The 13,572-nt window shown below is 43.7% G+C and overlaps 1 protein-coding gene across 2 annotated transcripts in view; it reads left to right on the top strand.

Moving 5' to 3' along the window:
- Positions 1–13,572, top strand: part of elovl2 (ELOVL fatty acid elongase 2) — a 307,754-nt gene that overhangs the window by 94,101 nt on the left and 200,081 nt on the right. The gene's annotated exons all lie outside the window — the stretch shown is intronic.

Genomic DNA, 13,572 nt, shown 5'->3' with positions numbered 1-13,572 from the left:
TCCTCCAGAGATGTCAGTCTATTCTGAACATTCACCATGTTTTCCGGACTTTGGTGACTTATTTCCTCCATGGCTGTAGCCAGCCTTTCCACGAAGGTTGCCATCCTTTCCGCGGTGGTTCGTTCATGCACCATTGCCTCCACAAAGGCACTGCTCGTGTTGGACATGGACTCCTCCATCCTCTCCACACTCGCAGTAACCCTGGAGACAAAACCTGCCAGAGACTCCTGCACCTGTTCTTGGAGTTCTAGCACTGCTCTCTTTCTGGATGGACCCGGAGGCACAGGGTCCACAGACAGCTGAGCAGAGCTGGGAGCGCCCTGCGGCCTCTGACGAGGACTCTCCACTGCTGTCCCTGTCTCCACCATCTGCTGATGCTCACTTGTGAGCTGTGATACACCAGGTGACAACACTACTGTATCTCCCGAAGCTATCTATTTATGCCACGGCTAATAAAGGCAAGCATTCCGTATGCCTTCGTAACCACCTTATCTCCTTGGCCTGCTACCTTCAGGGATCTGTGGACCTGCACTCCAAGGTCCCTTTGTTCCTCTACACTTCTCAGTGTCCTACCATTTAAAGTGTATTCCCTTTCCTTGTTAGCGCTCCCCAAATGCATTACCTCACACTTCTCCGGATTGAATTCCATTTGCCACTGTTCTGCCCACCTGACCAATTTATTGATATCGTCCTGCAGTCTACAGCTTCCTTCTTCAGTATCAACTACACAGCCGATTTTAGTATCATCTGCAAACTTCTTAATCATACCCCCTATATTCAAGTCAAGATCGTTGATAGATACCACAAAAAGCAAGGGACCTAGTACTGAGCCCTGCGGAACCCCACTGGAAACAGCCTTCCAGTCACAAAAACACCTGTCGACCATTACCCTCTGCTTCCTGTCTCTGAGCCAGTTTTGAATCCAACTTGACACTTTGCCCTGGATCCCATGGGCTTTTAACTTCGTGACCAGTCCGCCATGTGGAAACTTATCAAAAGCCTTGCTAAAGTCCATATACACTACATCAAACGCACTACCCTCATCTACCCTCCTTGTTACCGGCCCGGGAGGTATGGAGGCTTGCGATCCTGGGCCTCTCCGGGTCCGCGCGGGCAGAGGCCCACGTATCCCAGGGGCGCACGCGGTTCGCAAGCGCCCCTGGGATCACGTGGGCCGGCCCAACCAATAAAAGAAGGGAATCCCCATTCATACTTATGGGAATTCCGTACGTTCGGAAACACCATACCTGCGGAAACCCCATAAGTATGAATGGGGATCACTTAAAAAATACACGAACACATGAAATAATTTTTTTTTTTAATGACATATTTAAAATTAATTAAAATGCCATTTAATTAAATATTTTAAACAAATATAAATGTTTTAACGGGGCTAAAAATAAACTTAGCTTATTGGACAGGGTTTTTAATGTGTAAATGAGTGATAAAATTTTATTTTTCTATTTATTAAAACACTTATGCTGGTAAAAGCAGGCCTTACGCCTGCTTTTACCAGGTGTAAGAATTTCACAGGCATTCAGCTGGCGGAAGTTGGGCAAATAGCGCAACTCTCCATCCACAGAGGCCCATCTTCCGGGGATGTGGAGGATCTGCCAAGATGATTCTTGACAGATCGCAAGTTCCGGGTTTTCGCGCATGTGCTTCGCACACCTAAACCCGGAACTTGCGTAGCCCCTACGGGTGCGTACACACCTTGTACGCACCCGTGGATGTCGCAAAATACGGCCCAACAACTCTCATTGAAGTATCTCAGTAGTATATTAACCGTACCATCGAAGCTCATTCTTTTTGTATTTTAACTCTCTTATTGAAGTCTATTCCTCCACTACATTGGCCCTGAATTCGCAATCGGTATGATGGCATATTCTGAGGGTATGCCGTCATATTGCCTTTGAAATTGACCACACGCGCATGCACTAAATCCCGAACTTACGATCTGTCAAGTTCTGACTCTGCATCAGCGTCGCTGCATATTTCACCTACCCATTGAAATCAACATGCTGGTGAAAAGTTGGGCTAATTGCCCACCTACTGTGCATTAATTACACTGAAAATTTTTACGGCTGGTGTAATCAGACACAGGAGCCTGTTGCACAGTGTTTGGGGAGGGGGGATGAGAAAATTGTTTTAGTTGGTGGCTGCTGACTGCTGTGTGTTTCCAGCATTTCCTGATTAAAAAATTTACTGGCCAGACACAAAGCTCTTTTCATGTAATCTTTCCCGATGAGTTTTTGAACCCAGAAATTTTGCACAGTAAACACCAGCAATAGCACTCTATAGATTAGATATGTTGGTTTAAGGGCAAAGTTTTTGTGTGCCGATTATTTCTCAACAATAAATCTGGAATAAAAAGCTAATATCAGTAATGGTAACCATGAAACTGCTGGATTGTTGTAAAAACCCATCTGGTTCACTAATGTCCTTTAGGGAAGGAAATCTGCCATCCTTACCCGGTCTGGCCTACATGTGACTCCAGATTCACAGCAATGTGGTTGATTCTTAACTGCCCTCTGAACTGGCCGAGCAAGCCACTCCGTTGTACCAAACCGCTGCGACAAAGTCAGCACTGTGGGAATACCTTCACCACACAGACTGCAGTGGTTCAAGAAGGCGGCTCACCAACACTTTCTCAAGGGCAGTTAGGGATGGGCAATAAATGCTGGCCTGGCCAGTGACGCCCACAACCCACGAACAAATTAAAAAAAAAAATTACAATATAAAAACCTACTGGTTTATAGAAACATTTTTTATTGGGGTTCAAATAATGGAGCATCTAATCTAATACTGTGTAGGTAAGAACTGTATAGCTAACAAATGCAGTATTATTATTACACAGTTATGAAAGATGTTTGATCAAATGTATATCTGGCATATAACTAAAATATATATCGCTACCTTTTTAAATCCCTTCAACTCATTAGTTACGCTGCCGATCGCAAATTCAGGGCCTATAATTCAAAAATTGAAGCCATTCCTCTAATCCGTTAACACTCTCATTGATGGCTATCCTTTTGTATATTAACGTTCCTACCAAAACATCTAATTGTTTTTTGAATAACTCCGGGGTTGTTTGAAAGACTTTGAAGCTGGAGGTTCAGGGTGGTTGCATGGTCATATTTGTGTTGCAGGTGCAGAACCATCCCTGTAAATTGTGCAGAATGAGAACATTTGCAAAAGCTGATGCACAGCTGCACAAAAAAGATAACCCAAAAACAACTTGCTGTTTAAAAACCGGTGTTTGACCAAGGCCACTGCTAAATTGGTTGAGAAAGTTAAATTCCATTTTTATTACTCGAGTCCACTTTCTTTATCAATTGCAGTTTTTCTTTATTTTTTAAACCAGTGTTTTGGGGATTGAAGTGCACAATTTGATTTTGGTTTTCTGTGAAAACTGAAACCCAGTACATTAGTTACACCTATAGTGTAGTGGGACACCAACTTATCATAACTTAAACTACAGGCATACTTACTGCATTGATTCTGTGATCAGGTGCTTCTGGCATAGAGTGGAACTCCCAGTCACCACAAGAAGGGAAATTGCCGGACTGCAGCTTGTGAATTTCCATTTAAGTGAAGGTTGGGATATCAGGGGTGTAATGTATACAACATTGAAGGGACTACTTTGTATTGCGGATGTATATCCTTAGTTGTGAGCGTATATAACAGATGCGTATCGATTTGTACAGTCAGTGCCAAAGTTCCAGTTACCCAGTAAAGATCACTTGAAGTTACTCTCAGCCTCTGCTGCTTTATTATTTTATGTAGTTGTGTATAGTGGTACAAACACAACAAATTGTTGACGAGAATTATGAACCTACATTTTCCTATTCTGGCATCGCATCCAGAGGATACCGAAATTTGGAAGAAAGGAGCGAGAAGGTAGAGAAAACGGAGCACACTTGCTAAGCTAGGCAGGGGATACGTAAGTCAAGTGAAAAGTGCACAGGACTTGCATGACGCTAGCTAACTAGTAAAGAAAGAAAAATGGGTTTGGAAAAAAAAATGGCGATGATTGGCACTATTGCAGCATTTGATAGCAGCATTGAAGACTGGGCAACTTACATTGAAAGAGTGGAGTTGTACTGTGAGGCTAACGGAGTGGAGGTAGAAAAGAAAGCCACTGTTTTGCTGAGTGTTATGGGCGCAAAGACATACGGGCTACTACGTAGTTTATTAACCCTTGAAAAGCCAGCAAACAAAACATTCAAACAAATAGTGGACACACTCCAAGACCATTTAAGCCCCAGACCACTGCTCATAGCCGAAAGATTTAAATTCCATGAACGGAACCAGAGCAAAAATGAAAGCATTTCTGAATATTTGGCAAAGTTGTGCAAATTATCAGAACATTGCCAATTTGGAGTGGGCTTATCAGACGCATTGAGAGACAGATTTGTGTGTGGTATGCAAAGTGAAAGCACACAAAAGAAGCTCCTGTCTGAAAAAGATCTCACCTTGGAGAAGGCTCTAAGTATTGCAATTTCAATGGAAGCAGCAGCACGTGGCGCTTTAGAAATTCAACAAAAATCCCTGGAATATTCCACTAACAAAATATCACTGAAACAAGAAAAGAAGTGCTATCGCTGTGGTAAAATGTCACATGACCACACTGACTGTTGGTTTAAAGACAAAGATTGCAGACAATGTGGCAAACGAGGGCACATTGAAAGAGTTTGCAAAGCAAAGAAGCAGAAAACTGATACAATACAGAGCAAAAAGGCACACCAAATGACTGAAAACAAGAAACCTTTCAAAGATAGATACAAGAAGGTGAAAACCAGAAACCTTTCAAAGATAGATACAAGAAGGTACACTACGTGACTGGAGACAGTTCAGATAAAGGAAAAAGTGACACAGACTCAGAGGAAGAGGATCTGGCTTGTCTAAAACTACACAATGTGAAAGAAACAGAGGATCACAGAATAATATGGGTTACTCCAGAAGTGGCAGGAGTTAGGCTGAAAATGGAGTTGGACACAGGCTCAGCTTTAACAGTGATCTCTGTACATGACTACAAATGACTGTTTTCACACATACCGCTAAGGCCAACTAAAGTACTGTTAAAGACATACACAGGACAAAGAGTGTGCCCCAAAGGTAAAATAAAAGTGACAGCGACATACAAAGAAAAAAAAATACCGCAATTGAACCTCTATGTAGTGGAAAATGGAGGACCACCATTGCTGGGACGCGAATGGCTCAGGAAAATACAGTTGGATTGGCACACCATCCAAGCACTGTTTGTGTCGGCAAAGGAGGACAGCAACGCCACTCCTGAGAGACTGTCACAAATACTCTCTGACTCTCAGGAAGTGTTCAAGAAGGGAATAGGAACACTTAAGGGCATGAAAGCAAAAATTAAGATTGAGGAGAACGCAAATCCAAAGTTCCATAAGGCCAGACCAGTGCCTTATGCAATTCGCCCTTCAGTAGAAGCAGAGCTGGAGAACTTGGAGCAGTTAGGGGTCCTGTCCAAGGTGGATTGGAGTGAATGGGCCACACCTATAGTTCCAGTGATGAAGAAAACCTCCAGCACAAAACCAGGAAAGCCAAGAAAAGTGCGCATCTGTGGAGACTTTAAAGTGACTGTTAACCCGGTCCTCCACACAGTACAGTACCCATTGCCTCGCATTGAGGACATCTTTGCTTCCCTATCAAGAGGGGAACGCTTCACAAAGATTGACTTGGCCCAGGCCTATCTCCAAATGGAAATTGATGATGCATCAAAGAAGTACCTGACAATAAATACGCACAAAGGCCTTTACCAGTACAATCGGCTGGTATTCGGAATAGCATCAGCTCCTGCAATTTGGCAAAGGGCAATGGACCAAGTCCTGCAGGGGATCCCAGGTACTCAGTGTTATCTTGATGACATCATCATTACTGGCAAGAATGACAACGACCACCTTTCCAACCTCGAACAGGTGCTCATCAGGTTACGGAGTATGGGCTCCGAGCGAACCGAGACAAGTGTGAGTTTTTCAAAAAGGAAATCTCATACTGTGGACATGTGATTGACAAGGACGGTTTACACAAGTCTCCACACAAGATTGAAGCTGTGATTAATGCACCAACACCTGAAAATGTGTCTCAGTTGAGATCATATCTTGGACTGGTGAACTACTATCACAAGTTCTTGCCCAACCTATCCACAGTGTTACATCCACTAAATGCACTGCTACAGACAGGGTCACAATGGAAGTGGAGTGACAGCTGTGAACAAGCTTTTCAAGAGAGTAAAAGACTCATTACTTCAGAAGAGGTGCTAGCTCACTTTGACCCATCCTTACCTATTCGACTGGCATGTGATGCTTCACCCTATGGCATTGGTGCCGTGTTGTCACATAAGTTCCCAGACGGCTCAGAGAGACCAATAGCCTTTGCTTCAAGATCATTGACGACAGCCGAACGCAATTATGCACAGATTGACCGAGAGGCCCTCAGCCTTGTGTGGGGAGTCAAGAAATTCAACCACTACTTGTATGGTCAACAGTTTACACTGTTAACTGACCACCAGCCTCTCGTTTCAATCTTCAACCCAAGGAAGGGCGTTCCAGTGATGACGGCACAACGGCTACAGCGATGGTCACTCTTCTTCGGGGCTCACCTGTATGACATTGAATACAAGGGGACCAAGCAACATGGCAACGCCGATGGTTTGTCACGTTTACCACTGCCGACCTCAGAGAGAACTACAACAGTTGACTCAGCAGAGGTATTTCACACAACAATAGTTGAGCAGCTACCAGTGACCAGCTCCCTCATTGAAAGAGAAACACGCAATGACCCTACATTGTCAGAAGTTTATGACATCACTGTGAAGGGATGGCCAGCACATGGTGACTCATTGTTTCCAGCATTCTCAGCTAGGAGGGAGCAGTTATCAGTGTGTCGGGGAACACTGATGTGTGGCTCACAAGTTGTGATTCCTCCCAAACTTTGTAACCGAGTGCTAGATGAACTGCATGAAGGCCACATAGGTACGGTAAAGATGAAAAGCCTTGCTCGTGGATACGTGTGGTGGCCGGGAATTGACAAACAGATCGAGGACCTGACAAAGAGCTGCTCAGGATGTCAAAAGGTCCAGAACGCACCACCACAAGCCCCTCTCCATCCATGGGAATGGCCCTCATCACCATGGCAACGTGTGCACATCGACTTTGCTGGACCGTTCACGGACTCCATGTTCTTGATTACAGTCAATGCACATTCAAAATGGCCCGATGTCATTAAAATGAAATTAACCACATCTGAAAAGACCATTTCAGTTCTGAGGACCATGTTCACTAGAAATGGACTACCAGAACAAATCTGCACAGACAATGGACGACAATTTGTCTCTGACGAATTCCAAAGGTTCACGAGGAAAAAAGCACTACACATCTGCCCCGTACCATCCAGCTACAAATGGCTTGGCAGAAAGATTCGTACAGACTTTCAAGAAGGCCATCAAAGCAATGTACAGCGAGAATCTACCACTGCAAAACAAGATAGACAATTTCCTCTTTGCTTATCAGAACGCAGTACATGCAGCCATGAATCAGACTCCAGCGATGATGTTTCTGAACAGGAACCTGAGATCTCGCATGGACCTTCTTAAACCAAATGTACGTCGTGATGTAGAGAACAAACAGTTCAAACATTTGAATGCTAAGCCAACAAGAAGCTTCAGTGTGGGACAGTCAGTTTTTGCTCGTGATTTCCGGACGGAAAAGTGGCAACCAGGTACAATAGCCACAAGAGAGGGACCACTGATGTATACTGTGGATGTGGGAGAGAACGTTTTGAGACGTCATGTGGACCAAATTCTGGACGGTCAGGTGGAAAACACCCCTATACCTCGCCCAGACTCACCTGACATGGAAACAGACACTCCTGATTCATTAGCATCAGCACCAGCCTCATCCTCAGCTGAGAGCTCTACCTGTGCTGATAGCTCATCTGATGCAACTGTACCTGTACAGTCTCATTCCCCAAAGCAAAAGAGTCTGGAGAGACGTTACCCAGAGAGGCAGAGGAGGCCTCCCCAGAGACTTGACTTGTAAAAGGGCTGTTGACAAAATAAAATGTTATGTTGGAATTTGAATTTTGTTACTGTAAAGACAGGCTCTGTATGTTAATTGTAGAAATTTTGCATTAATATACTATTAAACTAAAGGGGGAGGAAGTGTAATGTATACAACATTGAAGGGACTACTTTGTATTGCGGATGTATATCCTTAGTTGCGAGCGTATATAACAGACGCGTATCGATTTGTACAGTCAGTGCCGAAGTTCCAGTTACCCAGTAAAGATCACTTGAAGTTACTTTCAGTCTCTGCTGCTTTATTATTTTATGTAGTTGTGGATAGCGGTACAAACACAACAAGGGGCCACAGTGCCTGATTGCAGAATCATTTGCATTATAGAGGAAGACCTAAAGAACACATTATTATGTGTTTTTGCACTGGTCAATTTAGAAATATCTAATGGGGATGTGAGCACTGAAGGTGTCAAATTCAATTCCTAGAAGGAGTGGGGCATGCCCCACCAGGAATTTTTGAATTTTGACACTTTGGTGTATTTTCAAATATTTTGAAATCTGCTTCTGTCTTTTGCGAGTAATTAGTTCAAAAGGTCTCTCATCCCTTCTTACACAGATCTTCGAGCTGGATTACACATTCCAGACAAAATCCAAGATTTGGCCATAGCTTCCAGTTTCTTCATGAAGGCTGCATAAGGCACTGAGTCAAAAGACTTACAAAAATCGATGAAAATAGTGCAAGTGGGATTCCCTTAACTTCACTTAACTCTGAGATCTTGGAATAATGTCACAATCTGCCCTACACATTTTCCTTGAGAGACCCTAGCCTGTTACTTTCTGTTTACTCTGTGGGACTCTAGAGAATCTGACATGCATGCTGTGATAACCTGAAGAACCATCTTAAGAGCCCCTGATAGGAGATTTCAGCTAGCTTTCAGGCTCATCAAGATCCCTCCTCTTGTGGATAGGAACCATAATGCACTCTGGGACATTGAGAATATGTGTGCCCCAAGCAGAATCCTATTTACAGATCCCAGAAGAGGCATCTCCAAAGCAAATGTGTTGTCCAAGACCATTTCCTCATCTCACCCAGAACAGCATCAACCACTGACGTTTGGTATGTATCACCTCCATCTACATTGTTCATCACTCTCCAGGGTAGTTTAAATCAATTCTGACTGTATATTTCCTCTCGATATCCTCTTAAATCACTTAGTTTTTTCAGTACAGTTTACATCATCAGTGTCTGCAGTATATCTCCCTCTGAAGGCTTCAAGTACCTGCATGTCCTTGGGTGCGATTTAAGCAGAGGCTAGTGTGGGGACTACCTGATAGGGCTCGCGCTTGTGTGTTTAGTTTCCGCACATGGCGGATGATATTCTCGCAGCATTCTGTAGAAATCGGAGGGCAGCAGCAGTGCAGCTCCTGCTTTGTTTTTAGTCAGTAAAGAGCAACATGCGGATGCAACGCAAGAAACGCTGACTGCAAGTGTGAAACGCTATAGGTTGGCTTGTTATAAAAAACTGCCAACTTTGCTTTAATCAAGAATGATCAAAAGGTTTGTCTTGAATTCCAGCTGCTAAAATGGTGATACAGTGACTATAGAAAACCATAGCTTCCTTGATGATACTTGTGTGATGTACCAAACTGTCAGACTGAATCAGCTGAGGTGTGCAATAGGAATGGTTACCTTCTCTGGTCTCTGGGCCCTTTGCTTCAGGAAGCGCTGTGGAGCTTGATTCAGAATCGCACCTGCTTTCTCTTGCTCATGCGCATTCAAGTTCACGCAGTGATCATGATTGCTTTGGTGATACTGGCCTCGATTTTCCTTGAGGATTCCGTTGGACTATCTGGTAACTCTGGCAGGAGTCACTGGAAGAAAGTAGGGACCTGGTTATGCTGGGATCAGGGATGGAAACGGTGGCCAGCGAACGGAGTTTGTGGCAGGGACCAAAGAGTTGGAAGAAACTTAGTTGGAGGAAATTTCTGCCCATCCACTATTGGATGTCAGAAAAGCAGTGTGACAAATCAGCGGAGGGGTCCAGAGAGGTGGTGGTGTTGTCGGCTACATGTTGAACCTGATGTGTTTTGGGATGATATCGTTGAGGGGTAGAATGTAGATGAGAAATAGAAGAGGGCCAAGGATAGATCCTTGGGGACTCCAGATGTAACGGAGTGGGAAGAGAAGCCGTTGCAGGTGAGTCTCTGGCTAATATTCAATAGAAAAGAATGGAACCAAGCAAGGGCAATTCCACCCAGCTGGACAACGGAGGACAGGTGTTGGAGGAGGATGGTGTGGTCAACTGTTGTCGAAGGTTGCAGATAGGTCGAGAAGGATGAGGAGGGATAGTTTATCCCATTCACAGTCACAAAGAATGTCATTTGTGACTTTGATAAGGGCCTTTTCAGTACTGTGGATGAAACCTGGTTGGAGGGATTCAAACATGAAATTGTGGGAAAGATTGGTATGGATTTTGGAGGCGTAAACACATTCAAGGACTTTGGAGAGGAAAGGGAGGTTGGAGATGGAGTGGTAGTTTGCAAGGACAGAGGGGTGGATTTTTTGAGGAGAGGGGTGATGACAGCAGATTTGAAAGAGGGGGTGGGGACAGTACCTGAAGAGAGGGAACCGTTAACAGTATCAGCTAGCATGGGACCCAGGAAGGGAAATTGGCTAGTCAGATGACAGTAGATTTGAAGGGGCGGGACACAGTACCTGAAGAGACGGAACCATTATTAAAAATATAATGCTAACATAGGGCCCAGGAATGGAATTTGGGTGGTCAACAGTTTGGTTGGAATAGGATCGAGGGAGCAGGAGGTGGGTCTCCTGGACAAGATGAGCATTGCAGGAAATGGGATAGAATCTAGAGAAAGACGTGAGTTCAGGGCTGGAGCAGTGGGGACCATTAGGAGAAGTTTGGCCCGGTGGGCTAGGGGAAGGGAGGGAAGCAGCAGAGTTGGCTGAATGGTTGGTCTCGATCTTTGTGACAAAATAATCCATGAGCTCCTCGCACTTGTTGTTGGAGGTAAAGGTGGAGGAGGTGCGGGAGGGTGGTTTAAAAAGATGGTTTATGTGACAACCCCTTTCCCCATAACTGAATGCAATAGGGGGTAAATGGAAATTGTTATTCAGGGTTCTGCCTAGCCTTAATGCCCCTCTCAAAATCTAGTGCTGTGGGCCCGCGTGGGATTCTGATCCTGGGCCTGCTCCAACTGCCGGCGCGCAGTATCCCAGGGGCGCAGTTAGTTCGAAGCATCCCCTAGGATCACGTGGGCCATGGAGAGCCAATGGTAGCAGGGAAATGCCCATTCATAAGTTTGACAGGAAGTGCTGTCAAAGTTAGAAATACTACGAGCCCCAAAACATCACTAAATCTTCAAATAATTTTTTTTTTAAATCACATTTTTTAAATAAACTATAAATTACATGAAATAACTATTTTAAACAATTTAAATTATTGAAAAAAATAATTTTATTTTCTAACGGGCCTAAAAATAAACTTACCTTTCTTTAAAGTATTTAAAAATAATAAACCTGTGGAAAAAATGTTTTAATTTTAATTAATTCACCACTTACCTTGTAAAAAGCAGGCCTTACGCCTGCTTTTTAAATGTGTAAATTCTGGAGATTTACCCTCCCGGGAAAACCTGCAAAAAAAAATGCAAGTTTGATGCGCACGCGCTGCCTCTCCTGCGCACGCGTTCGAACTCTAAACCCCTTCTTTCAGGGGAACGAAAGTGCCGGTTTCCCGTGCATGCGCAGTGCATGCAGGAAACCGGCACTTCCATTGGGCCTACGGGTGAGTACCCCGTGCGTACTCACCCGTGGAGACCCGAATTTCTGGGCCAGTGTCTCTGATTACCTCCAGCCTAGCTGTAGTGTGCACGGTCAGCTATTTATTGGTAAACTGAGCCACAACCAAGGGGAATGTTATGCTAAGTGACCATACTGGTGGCAATAGTAGTGAAAACATTATAAACCTTTCTACATTTCTGTCGTTTAGGTAGCATAACTTAACCCGAACTGCCCCATGAAAAGCACAAACCTTTTCTCATCCTTGTTTTCAAATGCCTCCATGGCCTCGCCCCTCCCTATCCCTGTAATCTCCTCTAGCCCTTCAACTCTCCAAGATATCTACGCTCCTCCAATTTTGGTGTCTTGCGCATCCCCAATTTTAATCGTTCCACCATTGGCGGATGCGCCTTCAGCTGCCATGGTCCTAAGCTCTGGAATTCCCTCCCTAAATTTCTCTGACTCTCTACCTCTCCTCCTATAAGACACTCCTTATGTGGCTCGATGTGAAATTTTGTTTGTTCCTGTGAAGCCCCTTGTGATATTTTATTACGTTAAAGGCGCTATACAAATGCAAGTTGTTGTTTGCATGCATAGAAAAAATGCCTGCTAAGAATAGTTGTTACAGTACTGTATATGGAATGCAATGTAATTTGTTTAAACTCTGCACTGTTTACTAAATTGGTTTCCATGTCTAAAATGCTACTTTGAATACTTGGGCAGATTAATGTTTGTCAATACAGGTACTGTTTCTGGAGCACTGGTCTTGTATTACCATTATATGCAGCAATTGATAGAAAGAAAGGGCTTAACTGCTCAGGTTACTAAATATTTACTTGCTCAACATTATGCAGCACAGTAGAGTGATTACACAGTACTGTATCTTGATTAACTCTGTTCTGTCAGGATTTTGGGATGTGTTGTGGATGTGATAAAGAGCTGCACAAATGCAAGTTATTTCTAAAAGATCCATTTGAGACTGCAAGACACCCTGGTTTGATGATTTTTTTTTCTCTCAGATCTCTGATCTTTAAATTAAAATTAAATTAACTGTAACTCAATTCACATCTATCTCATTAAATTTTGAACACACATCTGCTGTAGCCTCTTCAGCCAGCATAATGTAGTGGTGCTGGATTTTCACCACAACTGAGCTTACTGAAAAGCTGCCCATGTAGGTAACAGTGCCCCATTTAAAGAGCCTACTCGAATCTACTCCCGTATCTATTAACTGGATGCATTTGTGTCCCACGATCCACATTAACATCATATCTAACTAAATATCTGTATCAGTATGATTGTGTCTTCTGGGATCCCTATTAACATGATGTCTGTGTCTCAATACTCACATTAACAGGATGTTTGTGCTTGTAGTAATCTGATTAATAAGATGTGTGTTTGTCCAAACATCATGATTAACAAGGTGCCCATGTCTTTCAGTGTCCTGATTAACAGGATGTCGGTTTCTCATATACCAATTAACAGGATGCCCATGTCTTCTCTGATCTCTATTAACTGCATGCTCATATCTCCTAGGACTCCCATTAACAGGATACCAGCAACTCATGTATTCCCATGTGTTCTTATGAATGGTTGGATGTGTTTCCAGCGTTCACAGGTAACAGAGCTGGTTGGTTAATCAAACAGTGTGTGGTTTTGGGCTACACAGCAATTGAATTTTACTGTTAACATTAAAATGTTCAAGGTGAGTGGAATCATTGCAGTTAAGGTG

This window comes from Somniosus microcephalus, chromosome 5 (genome assembly GCF_052327205.1).
Source record: "Somniosus microcephalus isolate GS21.2 chromosome 5, FLI_Smic_1.0, whole genome shotgun sequence".
Lineage (NCBI taxonomy): Eukaryota > Metazoa > Chordata > Chondrichthyes > Squaliformes > Somniosidae > Somniosus > Somniosus microcephalus.
Note: the sequence above shows the minus strand (reverse complement) of the source record. Positions and strands in the feature narration are given on the sequence as shown.